Here is a 14702-nt window from a genome sequence, read left to right on the forward strand (position 1 = left end):
AAGGGGTGCTCTGCACATTATTAAAGGCCGTAGGGCCACAGGGCACTCGTGGGTTGGTGTATCGATGCTGGCATGCGTGCTCTCCCTATGCATAACATCTGCATGTGTTCCTCAAAGAACAGGTCCTGGATCGTAGTGTAAATATCAGTCTTGTATAAATGATGCTCCCTACCGGCTGTATGTTTAGTTTGAGGATGCTTTCCGCGATTCGGTTATCCTGTGGGTGTGTTTCTGTTAGGAGAAGGGTGCAACGTCGCAGGGGGACATATTTACTCATTTGTGAACATCTGTAAAACTGTCGCACTCAGGGTTGAGTTAATAGTAGAGGGAACTACATCTGAGTGCCACACTAACGTAGGTAAAAATTTATCGGGTCGGGACGCCCCGAGGTAGAGAAGGGTGCAATGTTGCGGATATGGGATTTGCATCCATCCATATCCGCTTGTAAATATTCCCCTATTTCCTCAATACTTCCCAACTATCCCCAATCCCCCATTCCCTAGTCCCATTTTCTGTAAACAACACTCTGTAGACCCGACCTCCCCCTATTTCCCCCATTAAATGTCGCACCCAGGTTCACCGCATCTCATGTAAGACAACTATAGGACATCTTGCTAGTTATTCTTAGTCTATGTCAGTTAAGGACTCGTTTCCATTAATTCTGACTCTTCGTTGCACCAGAATGTGATTGTATGGCACCGTTAGGAAGTTTAGGACCTCCCAATACCTCCCCGCAGCTCTTCCTCACGGTTCAGCAACAACAACAACAACAACAACAGCAACGGCAGCGGCGGGCGCGGGGAGTGCGCGTCCTCACTCCGGCTTGGTTGGTAGGGGGTGTTGGGAGGGCATGAGGCCTTCCCAGCGAGCCGCCATCGAACATGTGCTCGACGGGGTTACCAAATAGGGGCTCCCTGTCAGCTCCTCGTCAAGGGCGGAGCCCGGTAACCCCCGCACCCAATGGAAGCGGCGGACCGGTCCCATCTGGGGCGGAGCCAACCAGCCGAGGGCGTGTCACTCCCTGCTGAGCATGCGCAGGAAGACGGAGGTGACGTCAGATGCGCGCTGAGCTTGGAGAAAGAAAGACGCCACCTCCGAGCGCTGTGAGGCCTCCCTGCATCTTTTGGACCGTGCTTGATCCTGTCCCCGAGCCAAGGTGCACCTTGTGCTATCGAACTACCTGTCCCTTCCTGCCATCAATCCCTGTGTAAGTCAGCCTTGTCCCATTTGTGTGTGGTCTGTCTGTGATAAAATAAGATTGTATTTAAGTGCCTATCTCTTCTGTGTCTTTTACCTCACTCTACCTTGTAATCTACCCCTTTTCTCCACCACTAATTATACCCTCCTCCGGAGGTCTTGAGAACTGTACCCCTTGCGTCGTTTCATTTATCCCAGTCGTTGTGTCCTTTCCAATCATTGATTTAGCGTAGCGCGATTTGGCCAACGTTCGGGTGGAATCGGGTGAGTTGGGGAAGAATCGGGGGAACTGTTAGGTCGCGGTGGACCATCCGCTCGGCCCATCATAACATCTAACCGCGTCCGTAACAATATATATATATATATTTGTGTGTGTGTGTGTGTGTGTTCATATGTATATATGTGTGTGTATATATATATATATATATATATATATATATATATATATATATATATTATATATATTGTTACGGATCTCCGACGTCGGCTCTCCCCTTATCAAGGGGGTGTTAATCCGCTTGTCTTTTATCTGGCCGACGCAAGTCCTGGAGGTTATAACGTTCCTTCCTGTCGGTGTTAAATAGGGTTGTTGGTCGATTTTTAGTCCTATTACCAAATTACTACCACCGACCGTAAAGCAAGGGAATAACTCCCGCTCGAACCACGGATATTGATGGGATATGCCGAGCGGATAGCAATCCGTGATCCGAGCTGTTAACAGGTGACTAGACCCGATTGTAGCGGTTCCGAATCGCGCCACGCTTACCCAATTAGAGAAAAGACGGATGCGATCGGATAAGAGGAAACCAGAAAGAACAAGGCAATTTCTTAACAATTTGTACAATTAGAAGAGGAAAAGAAAGAAGGGAATGTACAAGGAAGAGGAAGAAGCAGATACACAGGGCAATCTTAATTACAGGCTTAACTTATTCCCTCGACAAACGGGCCTGTCTCACACACAGTCACTCACACGGGGATTGTAGAGGAACAGGTTGATGGTCACCAGCATGTCCAGGCTCCAGTCCGGCTCTGGTCCAGGTGATGGAAAACCCGGCAGGCAGCTCTTCACAGTGTAACACGAACGGACAATTATATCACGGGGGGAAGGCTGGTATACTGGCGGCGTACGTAATATTTGCACGACTCGCGCCAAACGCCCCCTCTCCAATGTCCTGTATGCAAGCGCCAATTGTGCAAGTCCTGTCCTCTCCGCACCGTCCTAAGGTCGACCTTCGCACAGTCCTCCAAATCGCAGCAGTCCTGGACAGTCCTCTGTGAGAGTCCTTTCACAAGTGCATATATTCTCGAATCCTCCCACAAAGCGCATATATTCTCGAGTCCTGTTAGCGCAAGCTTCCCCGGTAAGTCCTCTCAAGCCCTTCAAATCACAGTAGTCCTTGGCAGTCCTGTAAAAGGGCTTTGCGCTCGCGCTTTTATAATCAAGCCAGCGAACGCTCCGCAAGCCCAAAAGCCACGCCTGTCAGGCGATGTCACTCCAGCCCTGGTTGGCTGGTTATTGTTTACCGGCCCCGCCCTGACGGCTGGGTGACGTGGCCACACCTCCTCCCTGGCGCTCCACCCCCTTTTTCCGGGCTTTACCTCGTGGCATCTGGCGGCGTTGAGCGAGCTCACGGGCAGTGAAGGCTGCTGGCCAAGGAGCGCACCAAATTTGGAGGGGCCATGGGGCACAGACTGGGGAGCACGCTTAATGGCGTCGCTTGGAGGGAGGCTGGCAAAATGGACGGAAGGGCCTACTCTTATTTGATTGATGCAACGCAGATTCAACTATTGGAAAAATGGCCTTATCTATACACATATTATGAAATACTGATGTGCAATGGTGACTTACGTGTTGCTTGTGGCCTATCTATGGGGTGCTACCTTTAACCTTTAATGATGTGATATTTACAACAAGTGTGGGTTCTCAAAACCGCAACAATATATATATATATATATATATATATATATATATATATATATATATGTGTGTGTGTGTATGTGTGTGTGTGTGTGTGTGTGTGTGTGTGTGTGTGTATGTTCATATGTATATATGTATGTGTATATGTATATATATATATACAGTCACGTGAAAAAGTAAGTACACCCCATGTAAAGTTTTGACTTTTTCAACATATTTCAACATACAGCTATTTCATCTTCATTTCAACATTATTGAAAGATAAAGGTGATATAATATAACAAATATCATGAAACATTTACATTTTGTAGTCCATTGTATAATTTAAATAAACATAAATGCAAATTTCACATATGGAAAAAGTAAGTGCACCCCTACATTTATCACTACTTCAAATACATAAAATTAGAATCAGGTGCACCAGCTCAGGTGCAAATGATTAAAACATTGTTAGAGAAGATCTTGGAGGAACCTGTCTTATTTAAACCTCAGACATTTCGTTTGGTTTGCTCTTTGTTGGTGAAGTGTGTGCCGTCACCATGCCTAGATCAAAAGAGCTCTCTGAGGCCTTCAGAAAGAAGGTTATAGATGCCTACGCATCTGGGAAGGGATTTAAAAAGATCTCCAAACAATTTGAAATCAATCATTCGACTGCCCGGAAGATCATCAACAAGTGGAGAAGATTCCAAACAACTGCCAACTTGTTCGGGCCAGGCCGCCCCAGCAAGTTCAGCCCGAGAGCAGACCGCAAGATGCTGAAAGAAGTCTCTAAGAACCCCAGAATGTCATCATGGGACCTACAGGTAGCTCTTGCCACTGTTGATGTCAAAGTGCACGAGTCTGCCATTAGAAAGAGACTGCACAAATTTGATCTACATGGGAGGTGTGCCAGGAGGAAACCTTTGCTGTCCAGAAAGAACATCAGGGCAAAAATAAAGTTTGCCAATGAACACCGAGGCAAAGACCAGCACTTCTGGAACAATGTGCTCTGGACAGATGAGTCAAAGGTAGAGCTATTTGGCCACAGTACCAGAAGACATGTTTGGCGAAAACCAAAGACAGCATTTGACCACAAGAACCTGATACCAACTGAAAGGCATGGTGGTGGAATTATTATGGTTTGGGGCAGCTTTGCTGCATCAGGGCCTGGGCAGCTCACCATCATAGAATCCACTATGAATTCTTCATTGTACGAGAGGGTGCTTGAGGATAATGTGAGGCCATCTGTCGGAAAGTTGAAGCTCAACCGAAGGTGGACCTTGCAACATGACAATGACCCTAAAAATACCAGTAAATCCACCAAGGAATGGCTGAAAAGAAAGAAATGGAGGGTTCTGGAATGGCCAAGTAAATGCCATCGAGATGTTGTGGGGGAATTTGAAACGAGCTGTGCATGCAAGAAACCCCTCAAACATCGCACAGCTGAAAGAATTCTGCATGGAGGAGTGGGCAAAAATTTCTCCCAGTCAATGTCAGAGACTGGTAGACAGTTATAAGAAACGCCTACTTGAGGTTGTTTCTGCCAAAGGGGGCAATACCACCTCTTAGCGCCAAGGGTGTACTTACTTTTTCCACATGCGAAATTTGCATTTATGTTTATTTAAATTATACAATGGACTACAAAATGTAAATGTTTCATGATATTTGTTATATTATATCACCTTTATCTATCAATATTGTTGAAATGAAGATCAAATAGCTGTATGTTGAAATATGTTGAAAAAGTCAAAACTTTACATGAGGTGTACTTACTTTTTCACGTGACTGTATATATATATATATATACAGACTTGGCATTTAATATGGAATATATTTTTTTTCTTGACGGGTTTACCTTCTTAACTCAGTATATCAATCTGGTGAGTTTCTTTTACATTTTTGTGATTTAGTTGTTAAAAGAACCATGTCACTGATTGTCTGTCGCAGCAAGAAGTCAACAACAGGATTATATCACAGGTGGCGTGGCAAAATGTACGGACAGGTGCATTTGACGATTGGCTTCACAGTCGGGTATACAAGGGTTGTTGCGTTCTGTATTAGTGGAAAACAACTGCTGCACGTCTCCAAAAGTTATTGCCGCTTCCTCTGGAGATGGTCCGTCAACTCGACAATGCTGTTTGTCATGGAGTGGTGGCTTTACGAAATTACGGCATGAAAGAGCGTGCTATTGCTCGGCAGTATGGCGTCACTCAAAGTCAGGTGTCAAAGATCTTGAAACGAAATGCTCAGAGGGGTGTCCCTACTCCAATACCGAGGCCAGGACGTCCCCGCAGAACCACAAGGAGGGATGATCGCCACCTGCACCGGTTAGTCCGCAATGGCCGTACCAAGTCAGCTAATCGGCTTAGGGCTGAGTGGCAGCAACTGACAAATGTGCCTGTATCCAGAAGGCTAATCAACCAACGACTGGTTCAAGCAGGCTATCGTGCCAAGCGTCCCCTGAGAAAGCCATGGATGACCAGACAACACCGCCAGCGCCGATTGCAGTGGGCCAGAGAGCACCGTCAATGGCAGCCAGGACACTGGAATCATGTGATCTTCAGTGACGAGTCTAGATTTCTGGTCTATCGTCAAGATGGCCGCGTCCGAGTGCGCAGACAAGTGCATGAAGCCTACAACAAAGATTCTACAGTGCCAAGAGTCCAAGCTGGAGGTGGTGGGGTGACCGTTTGGGCTGCTTTTCATGCAGGGGGCAAAACTGACCTGGTTGTTCTGAATGGAAACCTGAACCAGTTCAAGTACAGGGCCATTCTGGAAGAAACATTGCTTCCATTTGCTCGTGCAGCCTTTCGAGGATTCCTTTCGAGGAATCTTCCAAGATGACAATGCACGGCCTCATCGTGCTCGCATGATCCAACACTTTCTTGCTGACCGTGGTGTAGAGCATATGGAGTGGCCTGCCATGTCCCCGGATATGAATCCGATAGAGAACTTGTAGGCAGAATTAACGCGTCAAATCGACCACTTGGACCAGCAGCCGACCTCTGTGCGTGAATTGCAGCAGGCTATTGTCACTGCATGGCAAGCGATTCCTGTCCAAACCTTGGCAAATCTCGTGAACAGCATGCCTCAACATGTACGTGCTCTCCTGAATGCTCGTGGGGGTCACACGAAGTACTGAACTGTAATTTTACTGTCCGTAATCCCAGTCGTAATTTAACTTTTGTTTTGGTTTAAACATTTTTTGGCTAATGTGCAAAATAAAGAGATACTTCTGGAAAACGTACAGAAGTTTAACACAGTACTGTCCATGAATTGAGTTCGATATCAGTTTACATCACTTTCAAGAATCAATTTATTTGTTTCGAAATGTCAAATGTGGTTTTTGTTTCTTTTAAAGGTCACATTAACAAAATCTAGAATAATTTCAACATAATTCCAATGAACTTTTGGTTCTAAAACATCTTGAAAAGTAAGTTCACCCCCACAAAAAAAATATTCCATATTAAATGCCAAGTCTGTATATGTGTGTGTGTGTGTATATGTATATATGTGTGTGTGTGTGTGTATATGTATATATGTGTGTGTGTGTATATGTATATATATGTGTGTGTGTGTGTGTGTGTGTGTGTGTGTGTGTGTGTGTGTGTGTGTGTGTACATGTGTGTGTGTGTCATTGATTGTTATCTCCATTTGTGGGTTTCAGGAGGTGGACCGGAGTCCTCCCTGGACCCAAAGTATCCACCTGTAAGGGATCACGGTTCATGGACCAAGGTGTTCAACTTTTTCCTCGTTTTGTTCCAAGTTCTCTTTTCAGGATCGTCACCGAACCCCGTATTGCCTCCAGTTGTAGTTCATTTGTGGTAATATTCCCGGGGATAGTTGTTAAAATCTCAGTGAGGTTCTTCTTCATCATTCCTGTTGCTACAATTATCACAGGTACAATTTTGATGCTCTTCAGCTTCCAAGTTCTCTTTACCTGTGTGAAGATGCTGTGAGGCATCTTCTATTCGCACCTGTTTTTGGAAATTCTTTGCAAGGTGAGTTAGGGATACTTTTTCAGGTTTGTTGTGTTCATGTTTGTTTACAAATTGCATCCGATATTCTGTTGAGCATTTCACACACATAGCTAGTCCTACACTCGTCGCTCTGTGCACCTGGTTGATTTCCATTAAGCCACTCCCTCCCTCTCGTCTTGGCAGGTACATTCTCGGGATGCATCAGTTTTTGTAAAACATTTTGTGGATGGTGAGGAGTTTTCTTGTTTTGATGTCTAACTTGTTGATTTCTGATTGGGCCCAGTTTATTATTCCGCAGCTGTGTTGGAACGCTGGTACTGCGAGCTGGTTTATGGCTTTGATTTTGTTTCTTGGGGAGAGGTATGTTTTCAGGATCACCTTCGTTCTACGTAGGTATTCTTTGGCAATTCTTTTGCGCATTTGTTTATTACATATTTGGTGGCCCTCTTCTACTCCGAGGTATTTGTATGATGATTAATTTTCTAACTGCTGTATTGTTGTTTCAAGGTCAATTTTTATGTTGTCTGTTTTTGTTGGTTTATCTTGTACAAATGTGCACTTTGTGCATTGTCTAATCCAAATTCCATTTGAATGTCCTTGGAAAACTGTTTTACGAGTTTGAGTTGTTCTGTCCATTTTTGTCATTTGGTGATGAGAGCTATAAATCATCCATTTATTTAAACCTTTCCTATTTCTTTGGATGTTCGTCTCTTGGTTGTTGGGGTAAATCTGTGAATTTGTTCGTTGATGAGGTTACTTAGTAGGTACAGAGCCAGACAAAACAGAATGGTGGAAAGACTGTCTCCCTGGAAGATCCCACACCGTATCTTCACATCTGGTACATCAAGTTTTCCTTCTGAGTGCTGTAATATCAACGTGGTATTCCAGAGCTCCATTGCTTTCTTAATCAGTTTGATTATTTGGGGATTGATTTTGTGTATTTGCATGCATTTTATCATCCACGAATGTGGGACACTGTCATAAGCTTTCTTATAGTCTATCCAGGTGGTGGACAATTTAGTTCTTCACACTTTGTAAATTTATAAAAACACGTTTTCACTTTGGCATTATGGGGTATTATGTGTAGATCAGTGACAAAAAAATCTCAATTTAATCCATTTAAAATTCAGGCTGCAACTCAACAAAATGTGAAAGGAGTCAAGGGGTGTGAATACTTTCTGAAGGTCATATATATATATGTATATATATATATATATATATATATATATATATATATATATATATATACATACATATATATATATATATATATGTATATATTGTTACGGTTCTACGCCGCCCTTCTTCCCCTTACCAAGGGGGGGGAGGGGGAGGGGGGGTTAGTCCCCTTGGTCTTTCTGGGCTTGGCGGAATTGAGGCTTGACACGTCCCTTCTGGGCAAATGCAGAGTAGGGTCTTGGGACCAATTCTCGCTCGTACCTAATTCCCTGCACCGCCACAGAAGCGAGGAAGCAAGCCTCACACGAGCCACGTGTGGTTTGAGTATGCCGAGCGGATTGAGTACCATGTGGTACCAGTACCACGTGCAGTCTTAGTTAGTGGAACCTGATTTGAGCGATCCTATTCGTACCATGCTTAGCCAATGAAGAAACCAAAGGAACGATCAAATGGAAGAAAGGAAGAACACAGGTTTAATTATTCCCACACATATGTAAATGATCGGGGACGCAGAGACACAGAGCAGCACTTGGTCAATCTTATCTTATCCCCTGGAATCGGGCCCGTCTCACTCACACAGGGAATTGCAGATGGGTTGATGTTCCAGCCAACACGTCAACATGGTCGTCCAGAGACGGCCCCTGTCCGGCTCTCCACGGTCCAAGCACGTCCCACGAAGATGGCAGCAGGCGATGGCAGGGACCTCGTAGCGCATCTCCCGAACAACGGCAGATGATGAGGTGGCACGGCAAATGCGGGACTCTCAGTGCGGCTGGCGATTACACAGCTGTTTTTCACTTGCGCGTCTTAATGCACTGTATAGCGATCGGCCTCAAACTCAACCGAGCATCACTTATAAAAGCGCGTATTTTGGTTCATGCGCGTCGGGCTTCGCCCACGTATCTTGCACAGTTCTCGGACGCTCACAACTCCTCTTCCTCGATCCCTCCAAGCTGGTTAGTGCACGCGAGTTCTCCTGGGACAAATCCTACCGAGTCCTTTGTTCATCAGTGAGCGTCTTCCAGTTCTCATCAATCCCTTTCGCGCGAGTCCTATCGAGTGCAAGTCCTTAGCTTCAGTCCTTTCGAGCGCTTTTCGTGGTGGGTTATATAGGTATGCCCCCGAACCTTCTGGAACCCACTCGAAACTTCTTAGCATGCCCTGTGACGCAACACCGCCGCCACCACCTCTGAGCCCTGATTGGCGGCTCGTGCTTACCATCAGCGCTTCTGCCGCACCGCCCTCGGCTCCGCCCCGGCCCTCCTAGCCTGCCTCGTGTTAACTCGCCCAAAATGAACCAAAGTTAGCGCAAAGGGGCATGAGGCTAGGGTAGCTGGAAAGTCGGTAGAAGTGGGGCCTATTCTCCTGACTCTACTCAACGCAGAACTAACAATGGGAAAGGACGAAGCTCAGAAATACTAAGACATAACTACACTATCACGAGGCTACATGTTGCTTGTGTGACTAACTATGAGGGGGAAATTTTAACCTTTATTAAACTCACTGTACAAACTCAAAACCGCAACACTGCCCCTCTCCCTCGTCAGACTCGTCCCCGAGTCGAACCTACAAAAACTGGAACGACCGGTTTTGAGAAAGATCTGGGACTAACTTTTACTTACGTGTGACATACAGATGTAGATCCACTGCTACCATTTGCGCATGCGCCCAAGTCTTTGCAGACCACGTTGAAGCTGTCCATGCGCTCACGCTTTCGAAGTTAAGAAACTTTTTTTTACAATTGTGTTTTTGTCGAAACTGTATCTATCTTTCGGTGTGTGTACTTATATTGTGTCTTTAGTAACATTCTCGGTGTTAATTTTTCACACCTGTATACAAAATCGTAGGTTAATTCGTGTCGCGTATTCTGAGGCCGAGTAGGCTTCCGTGTCCGACCTTGAGGCTTTGTTTTTCTCTCAGCGGTTCATCGATTGCGCTGCAATTACATTCGTTCTCTGTTTTTAGTCCCAGTCTTTCACCCCATACTTCCTTGTTTAAAATCTCAACTCAAAAAAAAATAAAAAAATTTCCTTCTCTGCTCTTATTCGTTTATTCGTTGTTCTTATGTGTTTGTTCGTTCTTCGACCACGTTGTTCGTGATCACGTGATCACGTTGTTAAAAATGTTTAAACTTTCCCCTGAAGAACTGTATTCTGTCGTATATTATAACACCTTTTTCTTCTTCTTCTATAAAAGGATGCTTTCGACTTGCTCACCAAATCTATTCATTCCAAAAAAAAATTCCATCTCTTACAGTTCCTCTTTTCTACATTCCCGAAACTCTCCTGCACTCCACCCCTCCTTCAGCGTCCTCAAACGTATTTTTGACTTGAAGGTCTCAAGAAACTCATTTTGCAATAAATGTTCGTTTCCCATTAATCGTACACTTTTCAAAATCCAATCTCACCCCTCCCCCTCCAAATCTTCCCCATCACCCCTTCCCTCCAAAACTTCCCCATCACCCCTCCCCTCCAAAACTTCCCCATCACCCCTACCCTCCAAATCTACCCCCTTGCCCCTCCCCTCCAAATCTTCCCCATCACCCATCTCTTTCAAATATTCCCCCTTGCCCCTCCCCTCCAAATCTTCCCCATCACCCATCCCTTTCAAATCTTCCCCCTTGCCCCTCCCCTCCAAATCTTCCCCATCACCCCTCCCCTCCAAATATTCCCCATCACCCCTTCCCTCCAAAACTTCCCCATCAACCCTCCCCTCCAAATCTACCCCCTTGCCCCTCCCCTCCAAATCTTCCCCATCACCCATCTCTTTCAAATATTCCCCCTTGCCCCTCCCCTCCAAATCTTCCCCATCACACAACCCTTTCAAATCTTCCCCCTTGCCCCTCCCCTCCAAATCTTCCCCATCACCCATCCCTTTCAAATCTTCCCCCTTGCCCCTCCCCTCCAAATCTTCCCCATCACCCCTTTCCTCCAAATCTACCCCCTTGCCCCTCCCCTCCAAATCTTCCCCATCACCCATCTCTTTCAAATCTTCCCCCTTGCCCATCCCCTCCAAATCTTCCCCATCACCCATCCCTTTCAAATCTCCCCCCTTGCCCCTTCCCTCCTAAAATCGCCCCACACCCCTCCCCTCCGAGACTCTCCCTCGCTCCTCCCCTCCTAGACTCCCCTCTCACCCCTCCTCCTCAAAGCGTCCTCCCCGCTTCTTCCCCCTTCCAACTTTTACCTTCATCTCCCCCAACCTTCTACCTCGCTCTTCCCCCTCCTCAAATTACACCTCACTGTGCCTGACCCAATCACCATCAAACCTTTAGTCCGCCCAATTCTTCCCTTTCTCCAAGCTATTCTAAAATCTCTGACACACCTTCAACAGCTCTCCCTACCTCTTCCTCCTCTTCCACATCTTAGCTACCCCCCCCCCCCCCTGTTCTGTAACTGATGCTCCCCCTTCCTCTTCATTAACGGTATGGACCTCAAACATCTGGGGCCTTCGCTCAAACTTGACTGATCTCTCCATACAGGTTGCTTCTGACAAACCAGACGTGATCTGCTGAACAGAAACTTTCCTCCTTCATGATGTCTCTGATTCCTTGGTATCTCTCCCAGGTTACTCCCTCCTCCGGTATGATAAACCTGAGCCTCGTCCTGGAGGTGGGGTTGCTATCTTTATAAAAAACTCTCTTCCTCACTCGCCCTGCACTGCCCTCTCTCCACCTCACCCCCAGGAATACCTTTGGCTATGGCTTCCCCTTCGCTCCCACCTTTTGTTCATATCTGTGTTGTACCGTCCACCAAACAGTGATGACTCCATCTACATCTCTCTGTCTGATAATATGGACCAACTTCTATCTACCCATCCCAACTCTCTTTTCCTCATATGTGGTGATTTCAATTGTCACCATGCAAGTTGGCTGGGTGTGGGTACCTCTCTCACCAGCCATGGCTCTTCAGCAAAGGACTTCTGCGACTCACTGGGACTGACACAATCTGTCAATTTCCCGACCCGGATCTCAGTCAACGGAGCATCTTCTCTTCTGGACTTGGTTATGACTAACTTCCCTGAAAATGTCTGCTGCTCTTCTTCTGCTCCAATCGGCTCATCTGATCATGTCCTTGTTAAAGTGGACATCTCTCTGACCATTCTCAGAGAGCCTCCTCAGCCGCAACGAGTCTGGCATTTCACTCAGGCCAACTGGCACGGTCTTCAAGCAGCCATCAATAATCTGGACTGGTCTTCCATCTCTACCGCCTCTGACATCAACTCATCCTGGGAATTCTTCCAAAGTAAATTGCTCTCTCTCATGCACAGATTTATCCCATCTCGTCTTCAGTTGTCATACCCTTCCTCCCGTCCATGGTACACGGAATCTTGTGGTGAGGCTGTTGCCCAGAAACAACTTGCTTTCGTCTCCTGGAAAGCAAATCCAACGGAAGGAAATCTCATTTCCTTTCACAAAGCCCGAAACAAGTGTGTGTCCACCCTCAGGAGAGCCAGGAAACAATATCTCTCCATTCTCAAGACCGAACTCTCTTATCTGTCTCCCTCTTACAAATCCTGGTGGCGTCTGGTCAAATCTGTTTCTGGTGTTTGTTCCCCCTCCATCCCCTCCCTCACCTCAAATGGCCAGAAGGCTGACTCCGCACGTGAAAAAGCTGAATGCCTCAACTCTGTGTTTGCCTCTGAATCTTGTGTCCCAAACCCATCCCTCTCTGTACCCACCGTACCCAGTCGTACCCAGCTGCTCCTGGACTCTGTGTCCTTTCCTCCTTACAAGGTAGAAAAGTTTCTGTCAACCCTCGACTCTGATTCTGCAGCTGGACCTGACGGCATCAGCCCACGGGTCCTAAAATCCTGTTCTTCCTCTCTTTCACTCCCTCTCTCTGTTCTCTTCACCCTCTCTTTTGCTCAAGGTCATCTGCCATCTGCTTGGAAATCAGCCAACATCACCACTTTGCACAAATAAGGTGCAAAAACAGATCCTAGCAACTACAGACCAATCAGCCTTCTCTCAATTATCAGAAAAGTCATGGAATCCATCATTGCTTCAGATATGAAATCTTTCCTCTTCTCCAATGGCTTGATCTCTGATCATCAATTTGGTTTCAGACCTGGTCACTCTACTCTGGACATGCTGCTTCTGCTTTCTCGAAAATGGATGGAGGTCCTCAATGCCAAACAGAAAATTAGAGCTGTCTCCCTTGACATATCATGTGCCTTCGATACGGTCTGGCACCCCGCTCTGCTCATCAAACCCTCCTCCTTTGGTATCCATGGAAATCTCCACGCATGGCTGGCGGACTTCCTCTCTAGTCGTAGTCAACGTGTGGCCCTGAATGGGTTTCTCTCATCTCCTCTTCCTGTTCAGGCTGGAGTTCCCCAAGGCAGTATTCTTGGCCCTGTGCTTTTTCTGGTCTTCATCAATGATCTCTCTGACTCTCTTGAAAATCCCCTCTATCTCCTTGCTGATGACTCTACTCTCTGTCGCTCCATTCCTCATCCCTCAGATCGGCAGTCTGCAGCCTCCTCACTCTCTGCAGACCTGGACAAAATCACAGACTGGGCAAACAAGTGGAACATGTCTTTCAATCCTGACAAATCTCACACTCTTACGATGTCTCTCCGAAAAAACCGACTGGACAACCCTCCCATCCACTTTCTGAATAATCCTCTCCAAGAAGTTCTGTCACTCAAGCTTTTGGGTCTCACTATCTGCCATGATCTTTCCTGGGAAAACCACATTTAAAATCTGGCCTCCAAAGCCCGTTGCCGACTGGGCAGCCTCCGTCGTGCGAAGTCCTTCCTTGGCACACCTGAGCTCCTCACCACATACAAGGCTTTCATCTGCAGCTCAATGGAATACTGCTCTCCCCTCTGGGCTGGTGCTCCTGCCTCACACCTAGCTCGTCTTCACGCTGTTGAAACCAAAGTGTTCAGAATCATTGGAATCTCCCGCGATGAAGCTAACTCCAAGGGCCTTTCACTCACTCACCACAGGCAGGTTGGTGGTCTTTCCGTCTTCTACCGACTCCTCTCTGGCCTTGCCCCCCCAGCTCTCTCTGGGCTCTGTCCCCCAAATATTCCTACATGTCGCACAAGATCTGCCTGCAACCCTCTTATGGTTAAACTGCCAAAATCATGACTCTCTGCTCACCTTCACTCCTTCATTCCTCTTTTCTCCCGCCTCTGGAACAAACTCCCTCACTCTCTTCAATCCCACTCCACCCTCCAGGTCTTTAAAACAGCTGTTCACCACCATGTCTTATCTTACCCCGTCCAAAACCTTGATCCTTTCTACCCCCGCTAATTTCACCCCAAATCCACTTTTTTGAAATACCAACTTCTGTCCTGGAAGTCCTTGGTGTCCTTGTGTTTTATACTTCTCCCACCCCCCCCCCCTCCCATACCCACGCCTCCTCCCCCCCAAGCACTCTACCTCCCACACATCTCCCTGCTCTCAAATGTTATGTTTGTGTGCTTCCCCTTCTCTC

At 46.6% G+C, this 14702-nt stretch overlaps 1 protein-coding gene across 1 annotated transcript in view; it reads left to right on the forward strand.

Moving 5' to 3' along the window:
• TMEM184C (transmembrane protein 184C) overlaps window positions 1–5118 on the forward strand; it is a 208538-nt gene extending 203420 nt beyond the window's left edge. Inside the window, exon 11 of the mRNA XM_068114361.2 lies at window positions 5042–5118. The gene's annotated coding sequence lies outside the window, so the exon portion shown is untranslated. The remainder of the gene's footprint in view (window positions 1–5041) is intronic.
• The last annotated feature ends 9584 nt before the right edge of the window (window positions 5119–14702 follow it).

The sequence above is a fragment of the Myxine glutinosa genome, chromosome 4 (genome assembly GCF_964187855.1).
Source record: "Myxine glutinosa chromosome 4, kmMyxGlut1.1, whole genome shotgun sequence".
NCBI classification, from domain to species: Eukaryota; Metazoa; Chordata; class Myxini; order Myxiniformes; family Myxinidae; genus Myxine; species Myxine glutinosa.